This window comes from Notamacropus eugenii, chromosome 5 (assembly GCF_028372415.1).
Source record: "Notamacropus eugenii isolate mMacEug1 chromosome 5, mMacEug1.pri_v2, whole genome shotgun sequence".
NCBI classification, from domain to species: Eukaryota; Metazoa; Chordata; class Mammalia; order Diprotodontia; family Macropodidae; genus Notamacropus; species Notamacropus eugenii.
The window spans coordinates 352498354-352522414 of NC_092876.1; the positions used below are offsets into that span (position 1 = coordinate 352498354).

General features: G+C 35.7%; 1 protein-coding gene across 42 annotated transcripts in view; it reads left to right on the top strand.

Moving 5' to 3' along the window:
- The window catches only part of ZBTB20 (zinc finger and BTB domain containing 20), a 1002935-nt gene that overhangs the window by 233162 nt on the left and 745712 nt on the right, over positions 1–24061 (top strand). The gene's annotated exons all lie outside the window — the stretch shown is intronic.

Sequence of the window (24061 nt, forward strand, 5' to 3'; positions counted from 1 at the left end):
TTGCTGTAAAAAGAGGGAATTGCAGAACAAGTGTTTTTGCAGTTTTAAGGAAAACATCAAGACCTCATCTCTATGTATTGAAAGGCACAGACATTTGTGTGGAGACACTCAAATTTGGATAAGTCCATTTTTAGTAAACTGTGTGGGGAGTGACATGCGTGGAGCTCCATTAATAGCAGTGTGTTGTGTTCTTTTCATTTCTTTTTGTTAGTTAATTTTGTGGCTATTACAAGTACCAGATGGATGACTGCTTTGAAAGAAAAATTTTTTTGTAGATGGAAGTGTTTCAGTAATAACATCCCTGATACACATCTACAAAGTATGTTTCCATCTTAGTTTGGAAAGTCACTTCCAGAGAATATGAATCTCCATAGACCAGTGAACTTATTAAACCTCACTTGTCTTAGAGATCCAGTGGTTTTCTTGTCAAAGTTTTGACAAGAAACTTTACATACTTACCCAGAGGTCACCTTCCATTTGGTGATCCCCAATGAGCACATCTTTGAAGAGCCTTATACATCAGTAGGAGTACAATAAGATAATTCTTAGAAGATGAAGGGATGCTTCTTATCTAAATTGGTCAAATTCTGTTCTAGATGTAGTCTTTTATCTACCAGCCATGACTATTGGCTAATTTTCTGAGGACAAATTTAGGGCTTTGTACTCCCTTCCACATTGTCCCTTGAATTTTTAGTGGGGAGATGGGGATCCATTTAATGTATAAGAGGCTCAGCTATAGAGCCTGGATGCTGCTATATGCATACTGTGTACATGGTATGTCTTTTGATTCATGCATAAATTGGATTTAAGTGAGGCAGAGTTGTATCAAGTCTTCAGCCTCACTGTCTCCTCCACTCTTTAGCCTTACTGTCTCCTCCAGTCTTTAGCCTTACTCACTTCTCTGTCCAGTGGCAGGACAGAGTCAAAATGACTGGTGATGTTTCAAGATGCAGTGGATTAGTTTAATGTCTTTGATGTCTAAGCATTGCACAGTGCCAGCTTCAGCTACCTTCATGGCCATTAAACAAATTATTCTCATCCACCCATTCCATCAGGGCAAATCTTCACATGCTTCAATTAGTTTCCTTCCTAATTCACCGACAGGTTTGAGACCCCTCAGTTACTTACATACATACATACATACTTGAACTCACACAGGACATACACTCACACGGTGGTCAGAAAAAGTGATACAAGGACACTCTCAAAGTCTCTCTTAAGAACTTTGGAATTGATTATGTGACACAGGAGACACTGGCACAGGACTGCCCAGTATAGCATGCCCTTATCAGAGAAGGTGCTATGATCTATGAGCAATGCAGATTTGAAGTTACTCAAAAGAAATGTGAGATGCACAGATTTAGACAGTCCACCCCAAAGGTTCACATGGACTCTTTGTGCCTGAACTGTGATAAAGCATTCCGAGCTGATACTGGTCTGATCAGCCACAGTCTGACAAAATGTAATTGACTCTAGCGTAATGATGTCATTTTGGTCTTCTTCGAGAATGAAGTATAACAGCCAACCATAGCCACATACATGTATGTATGTATCTATGTAGCAGCAGTCAGCTCCTATATACATATATACACTATCTATATACACACACTTATATGTTAGAAAATACTGGCCATGGCTCAGGCATGGCATTTGAGTTCTTAGAATCAAGAGTACATTCCTATTAATCAATCAACAAACTAAAAAGAGAAGGTAATATTTTCTCTAAGAGGTGAATCACTTAGCTGTTTGGAAGATAAATTGGAGAGAGCAAAGACTTATGACAGGAAAACCATTTAGAAGGATATTGCAAATAGTCCAATCTAAAGGTGCTAAAATGTTGAACTAAGGGGATGGTTGTGTGAGCAAAGAGAAAAGGACAGATTCAAGAGAGGTCATGGAAATAGAAATGATCAGATTTAGCAATAATTGGTTCTGTGGGGTGAGGGAGAATAAGGAGCTAAAAATGATACTGAGGTAGAACTTAGGATAATAAAAGAATGTTGATATCTCTGAAGAAATAGAGAAGTTTGACAAGGGGCTATTTGGGAAGAAAGATAAGTTTTCTTTCATATATATTGAGTTTGGGATGTCTGTGGAAAATTCATTTTGACTCAAGCTGAGGAGACAGTTTAGGGCTGGATATATAGGTTTGAAAGTCATCTTTATGGAGACAATAATGAGGTCACCAATTGAGGACATAGAGAGAGAGATTAGAAGAAGGTCTAAGACTGGGTTCCACTTGCAGTTAGGGGGCATGAAATGAATTATGAACAAGTATAGGAGCCTGAGAAGAAACCTGTAGAAGAACAGAAGAGAGAGAGGTATCATGAAAGTTCAGAGAAGAAAGTTTCCAGGTGGAGAGAATGCTAAATAGTGTCAAAATATACCATAACAGATGCTTCAGGGGGGTCAAGAAGGATGAGGAATGTGAAAAGCCCACTCGATTTGGCAATTTAGAGGTAACTCTTGAGCGAGTAGTGGAATAATAAGTTTGGAAGTCAGAATATTAGCATTTATGGAGTGGGTATTTCAAGGTGAGCATTATTAAAGCAGGGGAAAGTCACATATTCATTTCTACTTTTTCAGTGAGGTCCATTTACATACGGGACAAAAGGAAGCAGAACAGGAAAGGAGACGTCTTCCTGTCACGCACACGTTGTTCATTACAAGTCTCAGGGAATTGAACACACCACATGTTTTGGTCCCATATCCAGTTTATGGGACCTGAATAAAGCTAACTAAGTCTCTTAATTCATTTTATGTGGGTGACTCAGTAACCACAACTCAATGTATTTTCAGGTCCCATAGTTACTGGAGCAGGTGATCTTTGCTTAACATTCTATTCCTTCTGCCTTCATATCATTAGCTCATGGACAGCTAATTTTTAACCCTTCCAAACGTTCTTCCCCTATTTTCTCAAAATTAGAAGCCCCCTTGGTACATTCAGAAATATGTCTTGAACAGAGCTCTCTGATATGTCTGTTTCAACAGTGATCTGTGTGAATCTTTTTCCTAACCTGTGTTTTTTGATGGATTCATCATATTCATATAAGAGACTATATACCTGTATGGCTGAATAGTTAGGCCTTTGATGGATAAGCCGAGTTTTGTAGCAGTGACCCAGTGCCAGGTGCAAAACAATGTTCCCATTTGCAAATTGGGGACTTTAGTTTTAGGGACTTTAGCTTAAATGCCTGGATTTTATGTTCAGTATATTTTATATTCAGTGTGAGCAGTATGTGTATGAGTATGAGTAGCACTAGTTCACTAGTTTACCACAGGTTTTGGTTAATCCCTGGGAACCTCAGTTCCTCATCTTAGATAACTAGATATATAAATCTGTAATATCATCAGATTCTTTCCTCTAATGCTTGTCCATCCTGTATGACTGTTGTCTACATCCTCCCAATAAATTTTGCCACAAAGAATCTACCTTGTTTGCTAGGAACTTTCCTTATTTTCTCGACATTATGAAGAAGCTAGTCAACATGGAGAACATCCATCAGTTGTCCCCCACTCTTGTCATGTGACCAACTCATTTTATTTTTCCTTTATATGTCTCTTTGATAATATTCTTTATAAAATTATCCTTTTAATTCCTTCTTTGTAATGCTTTGAAACCTGCTTTTACCCACCATCTGCCTATCCTTTGCTCTTTGAATTATCCTGTTTAAATTCTTCAGTGATTGCATCTTTCTATGACTTATAGTACCTATATGATACCTAAGGATTATTGATATTAAAGAAGTATAACTTTGTTTCTAGGAGAAGCTTGAAGTCATTAATAAAACTTTGTACTTCCCAAAGACAATCTAGCCTGCTCCCCTCCTATTCAGTTCTGGACCCAGTTCATCATCTATTTGCTGTATCTGTTCAGGATTAACTAGCTAGCTAGTCTGTACACATACACACGCGCGTGTGCACATGTGCGTGCACACACAGTACTGGTATCTTCAGAGCTATAGTTAACTATCTCTAAAACATATCATTCATAATTCTAAAGTATGCATTCTTTAACTTTGAGGATATATTATACTTATATATTCCCATACTCATATATTCCTTTACCATAACAGTAACACCATTCAAAATAGTGTAAGCATTTCCTTTTAGAAAAAATATACGTAGATGACTGTTGAAACAGACATCATATCAGAGAGTTCTGTTCAGTAGACATTTCTGAATCCACCAAAGGAGTTTCTGAGTTTGAGAGAGAAAAGAAGAGTGTTAAAAAAGGCTAAAAATTAGTTGTACATGATCTGATGATATGAAGACAGAAAGGATAAAGTGTTAAGCAAATATGACCAGCTGCTTCAGCAGTTATGGAACTTGAAAATACATTGAGTTGTAGTTACAGTGACAGTCCATGTTCTTGAAAGTACTCAAATATACACACATACTTCTCTACTAGAGCTACAGGTTATTTATTCAGCTACCTACCATAGTCTAGATAATAGGTATTCTTCATTGACTTGGAGTTTTCTATATGAATATTTAAGCCAGAATCTTCAGAATGCTTATTCTGGGGCTGGATATAATCAATGCACTGTTATCAACAGATAGCAGAAGCTAGAGAATCTTATTTTCTGCAGTGACTCCCTCCTCAATTTCAGCTCTGTCCTGGATCTCCTGCATGATAGTCGTGACTACTTTTAGTAAGAATGCCTCTCTCCACTCTTTGCCTCACTTGGTATTAATAAGCAAAGGATCATTAAACAAATATATTTTTGTTGTGGTAGGAAGGAATTAGAATAGGCCATGAGGAAATAAAACTATCACTCTTTGCAGATGATATGATGGTATACTTAGAGAATTCTAGAGAATCAACTAAAAAACTACTTGAAATAATTAAGAGCTTTAACAAATTTGCAGTGTATGAAATAAACCCATATAAATCATCAGCATTTCTCTATATTACCAGCAAAACCCAGCAGCAAGAGATAGAAAGAGAAATTTCATTTAAAATAGCTGTAAACAATATAAAATGCTTGGGAATCTACCTGCAAAGACAAACCCAGGAACCATATGAATAAAATTACAAAACACTTTTCACACAAATAAAATCATATCTAAACAACTGGAGAAATATTAATTGTGCTTGAGTAGGCCAACCCAATACAATGAAAATGACAATTCTACTTAAATTAATTTACTTATTTATTATCATGCCAACCAAACTATTAAAGAATCATTTTATAGAGCTAGAAAAAATAGTGTCAAATTTCATCTGGAAGAACAAAAGGTCAAGAGTATCAAGAGAATAAATGAAAAAAAAGTGAAGGAAGGTGGCCTAGTAGAACTGGATCTTAAACTATCACAAAGGAGTAATCATCAAAATAATCTGGTACTGGCCAAGAAATATAGTGGTGGATCAGTGGAATAAATTAGGTACACAATATACAGTAGTAAATGACCATAGTAATCTAGTGTTTGATAAAGCCAAATATACAAACTTTTGGGACAAGAATACACTATTTGACAAAAATTGCTGGGAAAACTAGAAAGTAGTTTGGCAGAAACTAGGTATGGACCAACATCTCACATACATATATGTATATATATATACCAAGATGAGGTCAAAATAGTTACATCACTGAGACATAAAGGGTAATATAAGTAGGGAGAGCATGGAAAATCAGATATCTATGGATAAGGGAAGAATTTGTGATCAAACGAGAGATAGAAAGCATTATGAGATGTAAAATGAGTAATTTTTATTATATTAAATTAGAAAGTTTTTGCACAGACAAAACCAGTGCAATCAAGATTAAAAGGAAAGCAGGAACCTGGGGAGAATTTTCTCTGCTAAAGGTCTCAGTTTCCCTAAGAGTAAGATCCAAGTACTGCATGCCACCCTACTGCCTTATTTTTCCCTGCACTGAAAAGCTCTTCCTTTTGTGCCTCTTTTATGTGAGATCAGTTCCCCCCTTCTTACTTTCCCTTCTCCTTTCTCCCAGTCCATCCCTCTCTGTTACCTCTTGATTTTGGTTTTTTGAAATCATCCCATCATAGTCAGCTCAAACCTGTGACCTCTGTCGATGTAGACTCCTTCTAACTGCCCTAATAATGATAAAATTCTTGGAAGTTACACATATCATCTTCCCAAATAGAAATGTAAACAATTTAACCTTATTGAATTTCTTATGATTTCTCTTTCTTGTTTACCTTTATATGCTTCTCTTGGGTCTTGTGATTGAAAATCAGATTTTCTATTCAGCTCTGGTTGTTTTTCCCATCAGGAATGCTTGAAAATCCTCCATTTCGTTAAATATTCATTTTTTTTTTCCTTGAAGGATTATACTCGGTTTCTCTGGGTAGATGATTCTTAGTTTTAACCTTAGCTTCTCTGAATTCTGGAATATCATATTTCAAGCTCTCTTCTTTTTTTAATGTGGAAGCTGCTAAATCTTGTGTGATTCCGACCATGGCTCCATGATATTTGAATTGTTTCTTTCTGGCTGCTTGTAATATCTTTTCCTTGACCTGGGAGCTCTAGAATTTGACTGTAATATCCCTGGGATTTTTCATTTTGGGATATCTTCCAGGTGGTGATTTGTGGATTTTTTCCATTTCTATTTTACACTCATAGTTTACCTTTTTATCCTAAGTATGTAGGATAAGATTCTTTGGTCCTTAATGTGATGCTAACTTCCCTTTTATTTTTTACAAGTAGCATATAAAAGGAGGAAGAGCCTTTTACCTCTGGATTGCTGTTAATCTCACTTATTCATTACGTTTTAGGGATTGAGCCATGTGATAGGGTGGTGCAGCTTTGGTATGTTTGGTTACCTCTTTAACTTTCCCTGTATAAATGTTTGACCCTGCAGTCACCTTTAGGTAAGCTTCTTGAAGTATTAGCTATGTAATTCAACAAAGGGTTATTAGTCACTGATGACTATGCAGAAAAGAGAGTGACATTTATATCTTTGACATTCACTTAATCTATTCCTGTTCTCTTGAGTGTGCTTATGTCAGTGGGTGTAAGACCCAGGACTTTTGTAACTATGGGATTCAGCAAAATAAAACTTACACTAGCCTCATTTCTTGCACATTTAACTAAAGATCTTATGGAAGTATTATTTGGACTGAGGAGATGCTTAATTTATAGAAAAAGTTTTCTTGGCTGGTAGCAAAGCAAAACTATCACTTATCAGAAGCAGAGTAGGTCGACTCCACCAGTGACTAACTATGATGGCTTTTCTACTTCCTGAACTTGCCATTATTTTGCTACCTACCTACATATCAGGCCCAAAGGGAGGAAACACTAAATTTCTCAAGCCAGTGTGAACTTGTCTTGAAGGTATAGTTATGACTAGTTTTAATAATATAGTTTGGGTTTTGATACCACCTTAATTTATGCTTTATCTCATGAATTATCTTGAGATTATATACACTTTATTCTTCCAAATGAATGTTGTTGTTTTGTCTAATTATAAAGAGTATTCTCTATATAATTTTATTTGCTATAACACTGTATCTCTCTAAGCCAAAGAGGCAGCATTATATGTATGGGGATATCCTGAAGACCTCTTCATTAAGTTCAGGGATAAAGCAAGGTTATACATTTTTGCCATTCATTAGTGTTTGACATAATTTTAGAAATTCTGTGTACAGCAATAAGAAAAAAAGGAGTTGTGGGAATAAGTATATGATTTTTCAGATGATAAGATATTTTATGGACTGTAAAGAGTCAACTAAAATTAATTGAAATAATTACTAACTGCAGCAAAGTTGTGTTATATATAAAATAAATCCACAAAAACCATCCACATTTTTACACAATACATACAAAATATCTACCCAAGAATTCCTATGTAGCAGAGAAGAGATAATGAAAAATTTCATTTAAAATAACTATAGAATGTACAAAACCTACCAAGACACAAATAGGAAATATATGGATGTAACTATAAAACATCATTTATAGAAATACACATAATAACTAGAATAATATTAATTACTCATGAGTGGATGAAAGTGATATACTACAGTGACTGTTCTATCTCAATTAATTTACTTTTCCAGTGCCATACCAATAAAACTATGAAAGGTTACTTTATATCACTAGAAAAGATAATAATGAATTTCACCTGGATTAACAAAAGATCAGGAGTATGAAGAGAAATAGTTTTTTTTTTTTAATTGAAAAGGGGACTTGGCAGTACCCAAAATGACACATACAGTTTTGGACATTGCTAATGCAGAAATTGGATTTATTTGACTTTACTTATTTGTTAAAGGTCTCCTTTTTCCTCCTCTTCCCTTTTTTTAATTTAGGGGGAGACACAGGTGAGAGAAAATAAATGCTTCTTAATTAAACTAAAATAAAAGTTAAAAAAATTAATGAGCATATTGCTTACATGATTTTATCTAAGTTATTGATGAAAACGTGGAACAGCACAGGGGGGCTGACACAGTGAATAGAGCACTGGATGTGGAGTCTGGAAGCCCCAGTTCAAATATGCTCTCAGAGACTTACTAACTCTGGGATTTTACTCTGGGATCCTGAGTAATGCCTAGTACATAGTAGGTATGAATATGAATATCAGCTCTTATTATTACTACTACCACCACCACATAATATACACTATTTAAATGTTGGCTATAATAATAATTATTATTATTATCATTACTGCCTTTCTATTGGATACTTCCTGCCAAGCAAATATTGAATCATTTACTGTAATTATTGCTTTTTGAGTCAAGCTTTTTAAATAGTTTTTAATCCATCTATTTGTATTATCATCTCATTCAGACATATGTATATATATGTACATATACATATACATATATATTCTCCATATGTATACTGAGACATGCTCTATCACTAAAGTCTGCATCATCTCCTTGAACTAAAAGTTTCAGAAACACTCTTGACATAGGTTCATCTGACATGACCTGTCCTTGTTGAGGCATGATAGCTCTTTGTACTTGCTACTTTCTTTTTTAGATGTTTACTAACCCTCCCTTTAATGATTTATTCTAGATTTTCCCAGGTATCAGGGTCAAAATCATTGATTTATAGTTGGCAGACTATATTTTTTTTCCCTTTTTTGAAAACTAGAATATGTATACTTCTTGAATCAAGCAGTTTCTTGCCTATTCTCCACAGTATTTCAAGTATCACTGATTGTGGCTTAGCATTCTGTTTTTTCAGTTTTTTCAGTATCAGAGGAGGCAGCTCATCTGAGACAGGTGATGACTTTCTGGAGAGCAGCTAAGTAATTTCTCTTACTTAGCTTGGGTATCAAATTTCTCTTAGCCATTTCTAGAAAAAAGCAAGCAAAATAAGATTTGACTACTTGTCATTAGTTATCATCATCCCTTCTACTCTAAGTATCAGTTCCGCCCTAAGTTGCAGAAATAAGAATTGTTAGTAATTGAGAAAGGGCATGGGCATGAGAAAGGCCAAGCATTTGGGCTACATACTTAGTTGTAGTTGTCATAATGGCCAACTTCTTTATGTGAGGTAATTTGGGAAAGATGAATTCTGTTTTCTTGAAAAATAATGTCTTCTTTCAGTGCTGTGATAGCCGGTTAGCAGTGCAGGCCAAGAAGTAAAACTGTCAGTAGTAAGAACGTGGCACATCTGGTCTACTTGTTCATGGGGATCTGCCAGTCTGTTCTTCTCGACAAAGAGAACTCTGCACTCACATGTGGCAGTTTTCCATCTAGTCCCTTTTGATGCACTCCATTCTTATTCCATCCTTCTGGTTTCTTCTTTCTTTCCCAGGGTGACTGGCCTCCTTTGGATTTAATGCCAGTTGCCAACTGCGGGCTCAACGGGTATCTGGCTTGGGAGGTTTTAAGGCTCAGCAGCAGTCTTTAAATTTTGGAGGCCTTCAGTTTCAGCTTATCAGCTGCCTGACTTTGTGCCTACCATGATGAGTGCCATTACTGATTCACTTATTAGTGCATGAACCATAGTCAAATGAATAAGGTGCCAACATGGCAACAGAGCAAAAAAAAAATTAATAGAAAGGCAAAGCAACACATACAAAATGCATTTTATGTGGATTGCTTGGATTTATGTATGAATGCACAAGCCCAATCTAGGTTTTCCTAGTATCCAGACTACTTAGGTGCTGTGAGAAAATCCTGACTTCCTGTTCATTAAACTCTTTATTATTTAGAAATGAATAAAATGTTGTTTTAGATTTATTTTTTCTTTTGCAAAAATGCATATGAAAAATGGACTTTAGGGTTGTCACCTGTGCTTACCCAAATTTATAACACAGGCTTCTTAAGTACTAATGAGTAGGCTTTTTAAAAAAAAAAAATGTTTCCTTGCTCTCTAAAGTGTTTTCATGATACTAATTTTTAAAGTAACAAGCCTGTGTTCTAAAAGTATGATGAATGATTTGCACCTTCACAGTTAGATCAACAGAACTTCATTTCTGCAATGCTTCATTTCCAATTTGCATCTTTAAAAGGTGTGACCTCCTCCTTTTTCCAGCTTTATGCCTCTGTTGCCATGTGTTTAATCTCCAAGCGATTAGCTTTTACCAACAACAGTATTGCTTATGTAAAAGAAGACTAAGTACATTTGTATATGTGTTCCAAAATTTTGGTAAAGTACATACATAATCTATTAAAACAAACAAGGCTATTTTTTAAAAAATGAGTATGTGCTCTTTCTTATAACCCTAATTTGATCAATGAGTTTTTTTATTGTTTGATTCTCACATTTTCTTGCTAAATAACCTCAGAAGGCATAATGTTTCTGCCAACTGTACTTTCCTCTCCCCTCTCTGTATGAGTCAGCCTTGCAATTTTGGATCTAAATTTCTTTCCTCTTCAGGTTTTCACAGTACAAAAAGAGCTTGTTACTGAAACTCATTTGGTTTTGCACAAATCAATTGAGAAAATTCATTTGAATTATGAGAAGTCCACCTCCTAGGTGAGAATTTTGCAAAAATCTCAAAATCAGGCTGTCAGAGAAAACCCAAAGACATTTCTTAAAAGTATGGTAGTTAGCTTCGGTGTTGAGGAAATCTACTTGTTTAAGTAATTACATGCATTCTGAGAATACAAATCATAACTGCAATTTCAGTAGGAAACTACTTTTCTCCATTTTGTGTCTTAAATTGTAATTGATGTTATAGAGTGCTTTGAAACTCAGGCCAGGCACCAGACCTGAAATGACTGCCTTGAATGGTGGTTGAATAAATAAAAAAAATTCAAGTGAGGTCATAAAAATATGACCTCAGAGTTCTTGTATGTGTGGCAGTGCCTGAAGGAGTGTGCTACAGTAGAAATAGAATGCCAGATTTGGAGTTAGAAGACCTGGGTTCAAAACCCAGCTCTGCCATTACTACTACTTTTGTGACCATGAGCATGTCCCTTAACATCTTTGGGCTTCAGTTTTCTCATTTACAGAATAAGGAGATTGGACAAGATGATTTCTAAAGCCTTTTCCAGCCATGAGTCTATGATACTATGTGAATTCTGTGACTTGTGTGCACAGAATGTGCATAGGTCTATATGGTACTTATGGTGTTTCGTACAAGGCCAGAGAAGGTGCCCTGAGCTATCCTTAGCTTGTATGTGGCAAGACTGAATGGGCCTTTTGGGGATTATAATCTTCTAGACTGCTTCAGGCCATGTTTTAGTTCATTAGTGAAAAGACTTAGTGTTTTAAAGTGAAGTTGTAAACCTTGAGTGGTCTCTTGATCTTTACCTGCTCTGTGATTGGGGGTGGGGAGTGTAAAGGAGTGAAGTGAGCTGGGTGCAGTGACTGTCCTAAGAAACATCAGCTTTCGACTCAGTCTTTAGGCTGTGATTTACCTGGGCTGTAAGTAGTGCTTTCTCTGCTTTGACTTTGCCTTTCAGAGGAGCAGGCAGCCAGTACTGTATTTTCACATGGAATGTGGACTCAATTTGGCAAGTTTGCAGTACTGGGCCCCTACTACCTTTTGCCCCTTTGTGTTTCCTCTTCTCAGTAAATTACTTTGATCAGACAACGCTGAGCCAATGTGAAGTGTAAAATGCCTGACTTAGCAATCTTGATGAACTCTTTTATTATCTGATTCACTTACTAGTGCATGAACCATAGTCGTATTTACAAAGTGCCAGCCTCCCAGATGATTATTACTGAAGTTGTCCTGTTAATACTATTAATTCAAGCTATGATTCTTTGTGTTTAGTTTTTCTTTTCGTGTATAGGAATAAATTACCTGACCCATACCTGATTAATATCATTTATTGAGTTATTTGTTATGCTTTGGGGAGCCCCTTAGACTTGTGAGCCATAACTTACTATAATTAAAATCATCTTCAGCAAATAGAATTGGAGGGCTTCATGAACCAGTGAGTATGAAAACAAGAAGCCCCTCTTACCAGTGGCCAAGCTTTCTAGGACTGAACAGGGCCAGAATGCACAGCTAGAAACAGTACATGGAGGCTGAAGTATTCCAGTCTTTACGAGATAGAGGTTTCTCTAGCTAGAGATTTCTCAATGCTAGACATTCACCTTGCCATGACAGACTAAGGAATAGTGTAGTAGTAGTGAGGTAGTACTTATCACTAACACTAAGAGGTAATACCAGTAACTTCTCTAGTCAAAGGGGAACTGTGGCAGAATAAAAGTGTGGCTGTGCAGAACAGATGTCTGAGCCCAGTTATAGACTCAGGTACTAGGAAGATTTATTATTATATTTATTGTTATTGTTTTTGTTAGAATGTTATTTACATATAGTATTAGGATTGATAAAATTAATAATATCTTTGGTTTATATAGTACTTGTATTAAAGTGAAAACAAGGACGGGCTAAACTTGTAGGGGTAGGGGACCAATGGTCTTGAGGCCACATGTGGCCTTGTAGGTCCTTGGGTGTGGCCTTTTGACTGAGTCCAAATTTTACAGAACAAATCTTTTTATTAAGGGGATTTATTTTCTGAAGTTTGGATTCACTCAAAAGGCCACACTTGAGGACCTAGAAGGCCATATGAGTTCTTGAGGCTGCAGATTATTCATGGTAAAGAGCTAAGACTAATTTATGATGAAGGAAAATATGAAGCCATTGTCCCTGGGGCTTCAGAAGTCATTGCATCTCCTATATTTTACTTTCTTTTTTATCATTCCACATGAAGTATGTTTTCCATTTATTAAATTGCTTATCTTTCATTCTTGATCATTCTACAAATTAATTAAACTTTTCCTATGGATTTCTAAGTAACTCATAATATTAAGAGACAACACCTGACTGAAGGTCTAAGTTTACATGATAGATTTATGATATATGTTGTTAATGATAAACAGCAAAGAGTAATGAAAGAACCATTATACTAGAAGAGATCCATATTCAAATCTGAAATCTGTTACTGACTTTCTGGGTAATCTTGGGCAAGTTACTTGTTAATGCCTCAGACCCTGGGATCCAAGATACATAGAGAATGAACATATATAAGACCAAATGACATTTCTTAATTCATACGTAGTCAAAGGATATGATAAAACAGTTCTCAAAAGAATTTCAAACTGTTATCAACTATATGAAAAATTGCTCTAGATCACTCAATCCAATTAAAACAAATTTGAACAAATCTGAGATTTTACTATACACTGAGAAAATTGGCAAAGCTGAAAAAATGGGCATAATCAGTTTTGGAAGTACTTTTGAAAGTATAGACACACTAATAAACTGATATATCTATGAATTGTTCTAACCATTCTGGAAAGTAATTTGGAATTAAACTAAGAAAGTGACTAAAATGTTCATATTTAACTCAGAGATCCTACTGCTAAGCACATATCCCAAGTAGGTCAAAGACAGAAAAAAAGAATTCCAAATAGGCTAAATTATTCATAGCAGCATTTTCATAGTACCAGAGAACTAGAAAAAAAAAGTAAGTGCCCATTGATTGGGGAATGGCTAAACAAATGATGGTACATAAATATAAAGGAATAACACTATTCCATAAAAATAATGAAGTATTCAGAGAATCATAACAAGATCTAGATGAAGTGTAAACATGTGAAATAAACAGAAGAAAAGGGAAGCAATATACACAATAACTACTCCAGTGTAAATGGAAAGAAGGAACATAAGTGCTATCTAATTATTACAAAGGCTTGCCTTCCCCCCCCACACACATGAAGAGATGAGAAAATGGATCTTCTTTTTTTTTCAGAGACGAGGAAGTATTGGTCTAGATCAAAAGTTCCCAAAGTGGGCAATACCACTCCCAGGGAGCACTGGAACAATCCAGGGCCCCGGCAGTAGTAGCCTCAGGCACAATAGAGGAGCATTGAATAAAAATTAGAGTGTGGTGGAATCATAAGGAAAGAGGAAAAGAAAATTTTGAAAAACAGTCCATGTTTCATCTGTTGTATAACAGAGTTAAAGTCATAGTGATTACACTATTTTCTAAACACACAAAATACACGTTATACCTTATCAATGGTCAAGTCCACTGAGAGGTCTTAACAAGCAAGTGTTGGCAGGTGAGCATGTTGCACATTGTTAGGAAGTCCAGCATGTATGAGCAGGAATATGTGCTGTGTAATGACATGTTTACAATATAATATTATACAATTACATGATGCATTATTGCATCATCAAAATTTCAATGCAGAACAAAACCCCAAAAGTTTTCAATAAATTATTACATTTAAGATGCATCATTTAAAATATATATGCATGTATTTTAAGTGTTGCAAATTTCAAAAACAACAACCATTAAAGGGTTAAAGATTTCCGAGAGGAAGGGGGAGGTGTGCTGAGTAAGTTTTGGTTTTTTTCAAAAGGGGGTGGTAGACCAAATAAATTTGAGTGCACCCTTTTGACTGAGTCCAAGTTTTACAAAACAAATCCTTTTATTAAAGGGATTTGTTCTGTGAAGTTTAGATTCAGTGAAAGGGCTGCACTTGAGGATGTAGAGGGCCACATGTGGCCTTAAGGCCATAGGTTCCCCACCCCTGGTTTAGAACACTGTATGTTTTATCAGATGTGGTTGATATGTTAGCTTTGCCAAGCTGCCTTTTTATTCTTCTTTTTATGATTTTTAATCCATATAAGGTATGGTTTTCTCAGTAGAGAAAAAGGAAGAATATATTAGAAAGTGAAAGTGACATAAAAGCCAAATAATATCAATAAGCATTTAAAAGATAAAGAAAAAGGAAGAAAATAATCTATATAAAAGCTTAATTGCTCCCTTCTCATATTTTCTTCTAGGATCTCCATGATGCATCCATGGACTATCTTCATAAAATTTTATGGAGATGAGAAAATTAGAATGCATCAGTAATGCCTAATGTCTTCTCAGTTGCCTTTTATGGAGTGGGAGGGTGATAGCAGATCTCTAAACTTTCACAATCTTTTGGAATCTTCCCCTCTGTGAGATAGTTTAATTCTTGAATGTCTTTAAAATTTGTAGCCTACAACACATTTTAATGTTATGCATGTTCAGTTACATCCATTTAGTTCCCCTGACATCATCTGTGTGAGTATAAATGATACCTGTTGATCTTTGAGATATCCTATCAATAAAAGCATTGTCATAATTTCACTTAGTATTCTAGGTACCATGCTAATGGAATACAAATGCGGTGATTCTACTATGAGTATTGATAAGACTGGGTTATAATGCCAACACCTACACAGATCTGTTTCATTTCACATATTTGTTATCCTTTTTTCCAGGTTCACCTACTGATGCTTGGGGGATGATTAGGCTGAATTAATTTTAATATCAAGTGCTCAACAGACTCATTTTCCTTGGCATTTCTCTTTTCTGTTTTGTACAGTGATAATAGTTCATAATTTTACATTATTGACTCTTACTTCTAGTTATTTACTCTTATTTCATGATCCTGAATCATAATTTTCCAACATATTTTAACCATCCTCCACAATATCTGTTTTCTGATTGAAGTCACCGAGTAAAAGTATTTTTTCTCCATGTGCATCCTCCACAACAAATGCTGGTACAAAAATTGTGATTGTCTTTATGGTGATCTGTTTGTTGATGTTCCCTTTTGAGTGCTGCCTCTGGGCACATGATGCTGCCAATTCTAACCCCTCTGTATTTGTTTCTCAGAAGAAGACTTGTGAACCATCCTTCTACAACCACAGAATTTCAAAGTTGGAAGGGTTCTGAGAGGTCATTTAGTCCAACCTGTACCTAAATCTCTTCAGCAACATACTTCACCAGAGCTTATCCAGTCTTTGTTTCAAAACAAAGAAAAATATAAAACTTAAAGTGAAGGGAGCTTCCTGTTTCTCAAGCTACCCCATGCACTTTTAGATAGATTTATTCCAAAGGTCTTAACCATTTTTCCTTTTCATGTTTGGGGAAACCGATGGACCGTTTATTGGAATAATGTTTTTAAATGCATAAATAAAACGATGGGATTAAAAAGGAGTCCAACTATATTGAAATATAGTTACTGAAAATATTGAACCAAAACCAGTTCCCTGGACCCCAGGTTAAAAACCCCTGTTCTAATAATTAGGAAGCTAAAATTACTCTTGAATTTTCCTTTTTTTAACTTTCACTCCTCTTTGGTCTATGCCCAAATACCAAGCAGAGTAAGTCTGGTCACATTTCTATGTGACAGCCATTTAATAACACTTGGGTTTTTTTTTTTTGTTTTCTATTTTCATTTATAGTGAAAACGTTGATATTGTTGATATAGTTGTTTTAGCATTGCACCAGCTATTTGTATTTTGATAGATATCTTGTAATAAGAACAATAATTTTACTTTTCAAAATATTTTTATTGTGAACCTATAAACTTAAATATCTCAGTGTACAAAGCCTGAAAAAGGAGATTGTATATGAATCTACATTCTCAACTGTATACCTCCTTTTACCCCTTCTGTAGAGTTATTCCTTATAATAAAGTTTTTTTTTTTATAGTCTACCATTTTTCATTGATGATTAGGCTTAAGTTTTCAGGGCATGTCATTTTGAATCACAGTGAACTCCTTTGCCATTCTGTTCCATTCTGTGTTTTCTATTGAGGAATAAAATAATCTTGTGTCATCCAAATTTTCTTTCCTTTACATTTGAAGATCACAGAATTTGTAATTTGTCACTGTAATTGCTCAGTTTAACTACTGTTATATGGTTAATCACATAATTGTCTTAAAGCTAATCTGTAGATGCTTTTAATTGATGATTTGTTTTTTTTTTATGTTCAGAAGTTCTAGACAGTTATTATATATTATTTCCTACATTGTGTTCAGGTTTTTTGATGTGTCTTGTTCCACTGAGAAACCTATGATCCCTAAATTATCTTTCTGTATCCTTTTCAAGGTCAGTGGGTTTGGCCTGTATATATGTCATGTGTGTGTTTAAATGCTGTTTCCTTCTACTTCTTTTCTGCCAGATTTTCCTCCACTGTGATATGTTTGTGTTATTAATGTCTTAATCTTTTTTTTCTTCTTCTATGGAGACACTCTACCGTAGATTTATTTTCTTTTTTCCCAGTCTGCTAATTTCATTTTATTTTGGCATTGAGAGTTAAATTCTCATAGATAGATAGATATTTATATATCTATATATGTTCTTAGTTTTTCGTTTAATAAATTTTCTTTCGAATTTTTATAGAATTTCTTGGTTTTTGTTCCATGTTATCTTGGGATTCTACTGGATTCCTTGTTTCTTTGGGCATTGGTTTATTTTCCTTCATCCTGTAATCTTGTAATATTTTTAAAGAAAATTTGTAGTATCTTAACATCCAACTTGCCTTCTTGTTTTAAGATATTGTCTACCAATTTATGTGTATATGCTGTGTTTTTATTGAGTTTTATTCCTTTTGAAATCATTGCTGTTTTAGCCTTTAAAAATGAAACAAATTCCCTTGTCATTCACATTCCAACTCCTCACCCTTTGTTGGTAGGTGCAGTCTCAGGGTTGAACTGCTGCACTACCTCAGTCATGCATCATCTCTCATAAAAGATTTGGGTTTCACCACCCTAGGCTTTTGATTTAAGTAGCATCTGAAGAGGCAGGATTGCCCCTTCCCCTACCCCCCCAACATCCCCTTCCCTTGCTGGATTTTGGTGCCTTTTTTTTTTCAGGTACTAACTAGAGGTAGGGGTGGGGAACCTCCAGCCTCAAAGTCACATGTGATCCTCTAGGTCCTGAAGTGTGGTCCCATTGATGGAATCCAAACTAAAGGGCTGCCCTTCAGGACCTAGAGGGTCACATGCAGCCTGGAGGCCACAAGTTCCTCACCCTGGCCCTCCACCTCAGTTCTTCTCCTATTCCTTCTTTCCTTCTCTAGTTGGGCTGAATCAAATCCTACTGCTTTTTTCAGGTTAACAAAGGGCACGGATGGTATTCTGGCCAGAGTTTTTGTAACTTTGATGGTTTCCTAATTTGCTGTTGGGTCCTAGGCAGAAAGAAGCACAGTAATCACCCAGTCTTCTTGCATAGTTGGGAAGAATCAATTTCTGCCTTTTGGGTGAGATGCACAGGTACAGTTCCTGCAGCAAGAAGGGATCCCAGTATTGACTGCAGGCAAAAGCTAGTGGATCAGTTTGTGCTTTTTTGCCAGAAGTGGAAGCAGGTGGGAGAGGAGAAAATGCTTTAAAGATTTGTTGTTGTTCAGTCATGTCTGTCTCTTTGTGATCCCATTTGCAGTTTTCTTGGCAAAGATACTGGAGTAGTTTGCCTTTAGTGTTGAGGAAACTGAGGCAAATAGGGTTAAATGACTTGCCTAAGGTCACACAGCTAGTAAATGTCTGAGGCTGGATTTGAACTCAGAAAGTTGAGTCTCCCTGACTCCAAGCCAGGCATTCTATACACTGTGCTACCTAGCTGCCTGCTTTAAATATTAGGATTATGTTAATTCATAATGATTTTACCTTGTTGAATGCCTACCTTCCTTCCTTCCTTCCTTCCTTCCTTCCTTCCTTCCTTCCTTCCTTCCTTCCTTCCTTCCTTCCTTCCTTCCTTCCTTCCCTTCCTTCCCTTCCTTTCTTCCTTCCTTCCTCATATGATATCCCTTTGGGGGAGGAAGGTTGAGAGTTAGTGGGGACCAGGGAAAGTGTGTCTGACTTTGTGTTGCTTTTGTGACTCAGAAGTTGTCAGTTTTTTAAAAAGTATATATTAAATTTAACTTGGTAGTTAGAAAATTACCATGCTTGTGGCCCCTTATGAATTGCAGTATAAAATTTGCATGGTTTGTAAATGTTTTATTGAGACTCTTTTATTTGTATCTCTTTCACTACCTATTAATTCCTCCAGACCCCAAATAGAAGTCTTCCTTTATAACTAGCATAATAAATCAAAACAATTTGGCTACGCCTCAAAAATATGTCTCCTGCTTCACTGCTATTCCAGTACCTTTCTTCTGAGAGATCAGTGGCGTGCTTCACAGTCTTCTTCCTTTTCTGTCACTGTAGAAATAGAAAAGAACTCTGAGGGAATTTTGCATTTTTATCTTTTATACAGTGGCCAAAACATCCATTCCCAGGTGGCTGATCAGTGATGAACCTCTTTGTAAATAGTTAAGCTGATCTTTTGACAATAATGGAAACCTTTACAACTTAGTAGAACTGCCTATGCCTTGTTTTCACTGGCAGACCTTTTGCACCCAGTCACATCTGTGCCAAGATGAGGCATTCGAGTTATATTTTTGGGTAGGTTACCTATAAAATGAGCATAGATATACCTGTTAGTACCAGCACCAACAAGCCGCATAGATTTGTTGTGAAAGTCAAATGAAATAGTGTATATGCAAATATATTTTTAAAGTATAAAAAAATTATTTAAATGTGAGGTGTTATCCTTGCTTTTGATAATAGCTTACAACTGGACCTAGGGTTGCTGAACAGTGTACATATATGAAGCACTTTTTAGCCCACTTGTTATTTAGCTCACCTGATGATGAACATGAGGGCCATTATTCCAGTCACTATTTGGGGGAATAGTGGGCTAAAGGAAGTATACTTTACTCTATGGATTTAAAGAGATCTATTAAGTGACATACTTCTAGTATCAGTCAGAGCCTTTTTAGAAATTTATGTTTCTCAGTCAATATAATGGATTACCAATGAAAGAACAAAATGTCTCCAGTGAATTTTGGTAATTGGGATAGCTTTATATGCCAATACAAGTTCTCTAAGTTATCTAGCTAAATTTAGACAGTACTTTACTTTCATATGTGGTAAAGTTACAACAGACTTAAGAATAAATTTTAAATTTTACTGGTATCAGATGTGTGTTATAAGTTTGTGATTCCATTATTAAATTTTGTGGGGTCTTAGAACTTAAAAATGCAGTCACAAAATAATAATGACACTAATATTTAGTTTATCATCCTCTTCATCTTTTTTTTATATTTTATTCTCATGATTTCCTTACATGTTTTGCTTTTATTAGTTCAAATAATTTTATTGTATATGCCTATTTGTTAATTTCATCTCAAAATCAATAGATATAAACCAAAAAAAATCAGTGATCTGATGATATGATATATTTGGGGAAGGCAGATTAATCTTCACTGATAGTAAAGAAGGAAAAGTGAAACCTTTATTGAATTGATGCTAATTCAAAAGACATATTTTGGGAATGAATTGCTGAGAAGTATTACAGCTAAAAAAAGTAATAACAATTTAACAGAGAATCCTGAAATACTGGCTACACCAAATGAACTATAGCGGAAAGAACTCTAGATTAGGAATCAGGATTCTATCTAGCACAGGCTCTTCTAATAACTATCTTTGTGATATGAAATGATCTTTTGACTTTCCTCAGCTTCAGTTTATCCTATGTAACAGGAGTAATATCTATGATCACTTCAGTTCTAACTTTCAGTGGATGAACTTTTAGCCTTAATTGATTTGATTAGTGAAACATGTTTGTTTTCTTAGAGGACTTTCAATAATCTATTTGTAACTGCACTTATTAAAAATTGCGCTTTCCTATTCATGGTATATATATTTATTTTTGCTTTTCAGAAATATAGCGATGAGAAATTAATTTATATATAAAATTTGTTATTGAATCAATAATAATACTTATTTCAGCATTTGCAATGATTTTTTCTTTAAGATAGTTATAGTTTTTTGACAGGCATCATTCATTAATACTCACCACACAATGACAGATTAAGAGCGTGAGGCAGGTATTCTCATCCCTCTTTTAAACACGGCTGAAGTATGGTCAGAAAAACTGTCTCCCCAAAGGCCTCATGGTGAGACACTAGTAAAATCAAGAAAGGAGTCCAGGGCCTCTGGCTCCCTGGCAAGTGCAAGCATTAGCCCCACTGCTTCTCATTATATCTCATAATTAAAATTTGAAAGAAAAAAAATGAATCTTAAGAGCTCTGGGCTGTTAATAACTATTATCTTTTCTGTTGGTTATCCCATTTTTTTCCTATACATGATTTTTCTTTTTCCCCCCCTTTTCTTCTCCTTTTCCCCTCTCTTTCTTCCTTCCTTGATTTTCCCCCATTGTATCCTGCTCATCTGGTACTTATTAGGTAATTAAATTATGCACATCCCAATCTGTATATCCCCAAACACACATAGTTAATCAAGAATAAAGCCATTTGTTGTAAATTTACCTCTAGAATGAGTCTTTCATCCTCTAATTCTGAGAATGGATGCCCATTATATCATGCAAATTCTAATATGAGATGGTTAGGGGGGGTTTCTGTGTTAGGTGTTAGGTCTAAGACTTTTATTTTACTCATTTCAAGACAAAGATTTAAATGTGCTTGTTTAACATTCAGCAAGCCCTTAGAGCCCTGAGGCCTTGGGGGTAAGAGGTGCTTAAAACCAAATAGCAGAGGAGCTGAAGAAGTAATTAGATGCAAGACAGAAAACAGGGCTGAACAAAGAGAGAACTGATTTGGGAAAGCAAACTGAATTACGTTCCAGGTATATACAGAACAACTAAATAACAAACATATTTCCTCTCATTCAAATTAAATACTGTAAAAGAAAATGGCATTTGATTGTTTACTGATGTGTTTTACTTTTTTCTTTTATAAATTTATGGCATTGGTCTAGCATTTTAAATAAATGAGAAATGATGTTTTTAGTGTGAAATCTAGAGAAATCATACTGTAGCATATACTGAAGTTTCAGTTAGGGTGTGTGCAAAAGGATCCTAGAACTTTATTCTTTCCCCCTCATACATTAAAGAGTAATCTTCAAATCTATCTACTTAACTACCTATTCCCTCCAAACAACAGAAGGAAAAAGAAGGAAGAAAAGAAACCTCTAAGACAGCAAGGAGGACAGTGGGATTTGTAAAGGTCATTCATAAGTGATTTCCCCCCACTCTGTAGAGGGGGAGTGAATTTAACCCCAGAGACTTAAAAGCTCTCACAACTCTGACTCCTGGGAACATGTTAGAAGTCTACATGAGAACAGCTATGGATCAGGATTTGGTATATTTCACAATCCAGATTGAGAAGGAAATTTAGTGTGTCTTTCTTCCACAGCCATTTCACAGTCTTGAATGTGGTTCTGGGATTATATCCCAGAATTATGGTTGTGGGGAAGGGATAGAGGAGGGTAGAGACTTTTATCCCTTTTTCTTCCCTTTAGTATATGATCCAAGGTTATTTTACATTTGACCCTTTAACATTTAATATTTGTGGCATTGCCAAGTGAGGGTGGTATAAGTGGGGTCCAATACAAATATCTCATGCTTAGCATTGGCTTGTTTCATTATTTTAAAAATTGTACACCTAATAAAACTGTATATTTTGCTGAAAGCAAAAATTGCATCAGTGAAAGGAATTGCTGACAGACTGGTCAATCTGAGTATAGAAATAGAGGTTATTCTTAATTTAGAACTCTGTGAAAAGATTTTTAAAAAATACGGAATATGAATAGTAATATAAATGTGTTCCTTTTAATGCTTTTAGGAATTTCATTGAAATTTAAGTATTTTACTTGGGAAGGTCTTGGTATTGGAAATATGAACTTTACATTAAAAGTCACTACTTACACTAGATTTTTACCATTAATATTATTTTTACTAGTATAGAAAGGTTACATACAAGAAGTGGAATTATGTGCTTTTAATCACATAAAATCTGCTCTATTTCAGGTTTTCTTTCCAGACAAAGCAGGACTCAGTTTGATTTGACCTATGTAATACCAAGAATGATACTACAGACATGCTTTTGGATTTAATTAATATTGCCTTTGAATGACTAGGTCTTGGTAGTTTTTTGCATGTGTATCTAGCTTTGCTTTCCAGACCATGAGCTTTGTCAGAGGTATATGTCAGTGAAGCTGCAGGGCAGAGTAAAGTATATAACTTTGCCTAGCCTGACTCTGCAGCCTAACCTCTAGTACAAATACTATAATAGTTAAAGGCAAACTGTCAACCCTGTATGGATGGCCTGAAACTTCCACGTGCTCAAACAGCTTCAGTCTTTGCTTTACACCCTTTACCTGGATTTGGAACTTTGGTATGAATTAGAAGATTTCTAACCCCTGTATAAAGAAGGGTGGGAAATTTAAGGGTCATGACTATACCCAAAGATTCTGTCCTTGGCCCTCTTTTAGAGGGCCTCTCTATACTCTCTTACCTAGAGCCCTGCTCAATTCTCTTGGATTTCATTATAGGCCTATTCACTGAATGGGTGTTTCTTTATTCAAAGTGAGAACCCAAAAAGGCCTTAGCCTAAAATGGCCAAGGTCTCCCATTGCCTCCTGGGCCATCTCCAGTCCTCCTGATGAATATGTAGCCACTGAACCTAGATGGCTCAGAAGGAGGAAATGAGGCTGGTGACCTTACACAGCCTTCCCTCACACAAAACAAAGTCATGTCATCATTTCTCTGATGGCATGGTCCTCTTTGAGAATGAAGGACAAACACAGGATCTCTGTTCACACAACCCCAGATCTGTGGATCCAGACTTAGCCTCTCAACTGAGTTTGCATCTCACATATCACTAGCTACTTCTTGGACATGATGAATTGGATGTCTCAGGCATCTATCTCAAACTTAGCACTTCTAAAGCAGCAGGTATCAACCTTCCTTCCTGATCCATCTTCTTCTGAACTTCTCTACTTCTGCTGAGGATGGCATCATTCTTCCAGGCACCCAGGTTCAAAATTCAGTGATTATCCTCACCTCC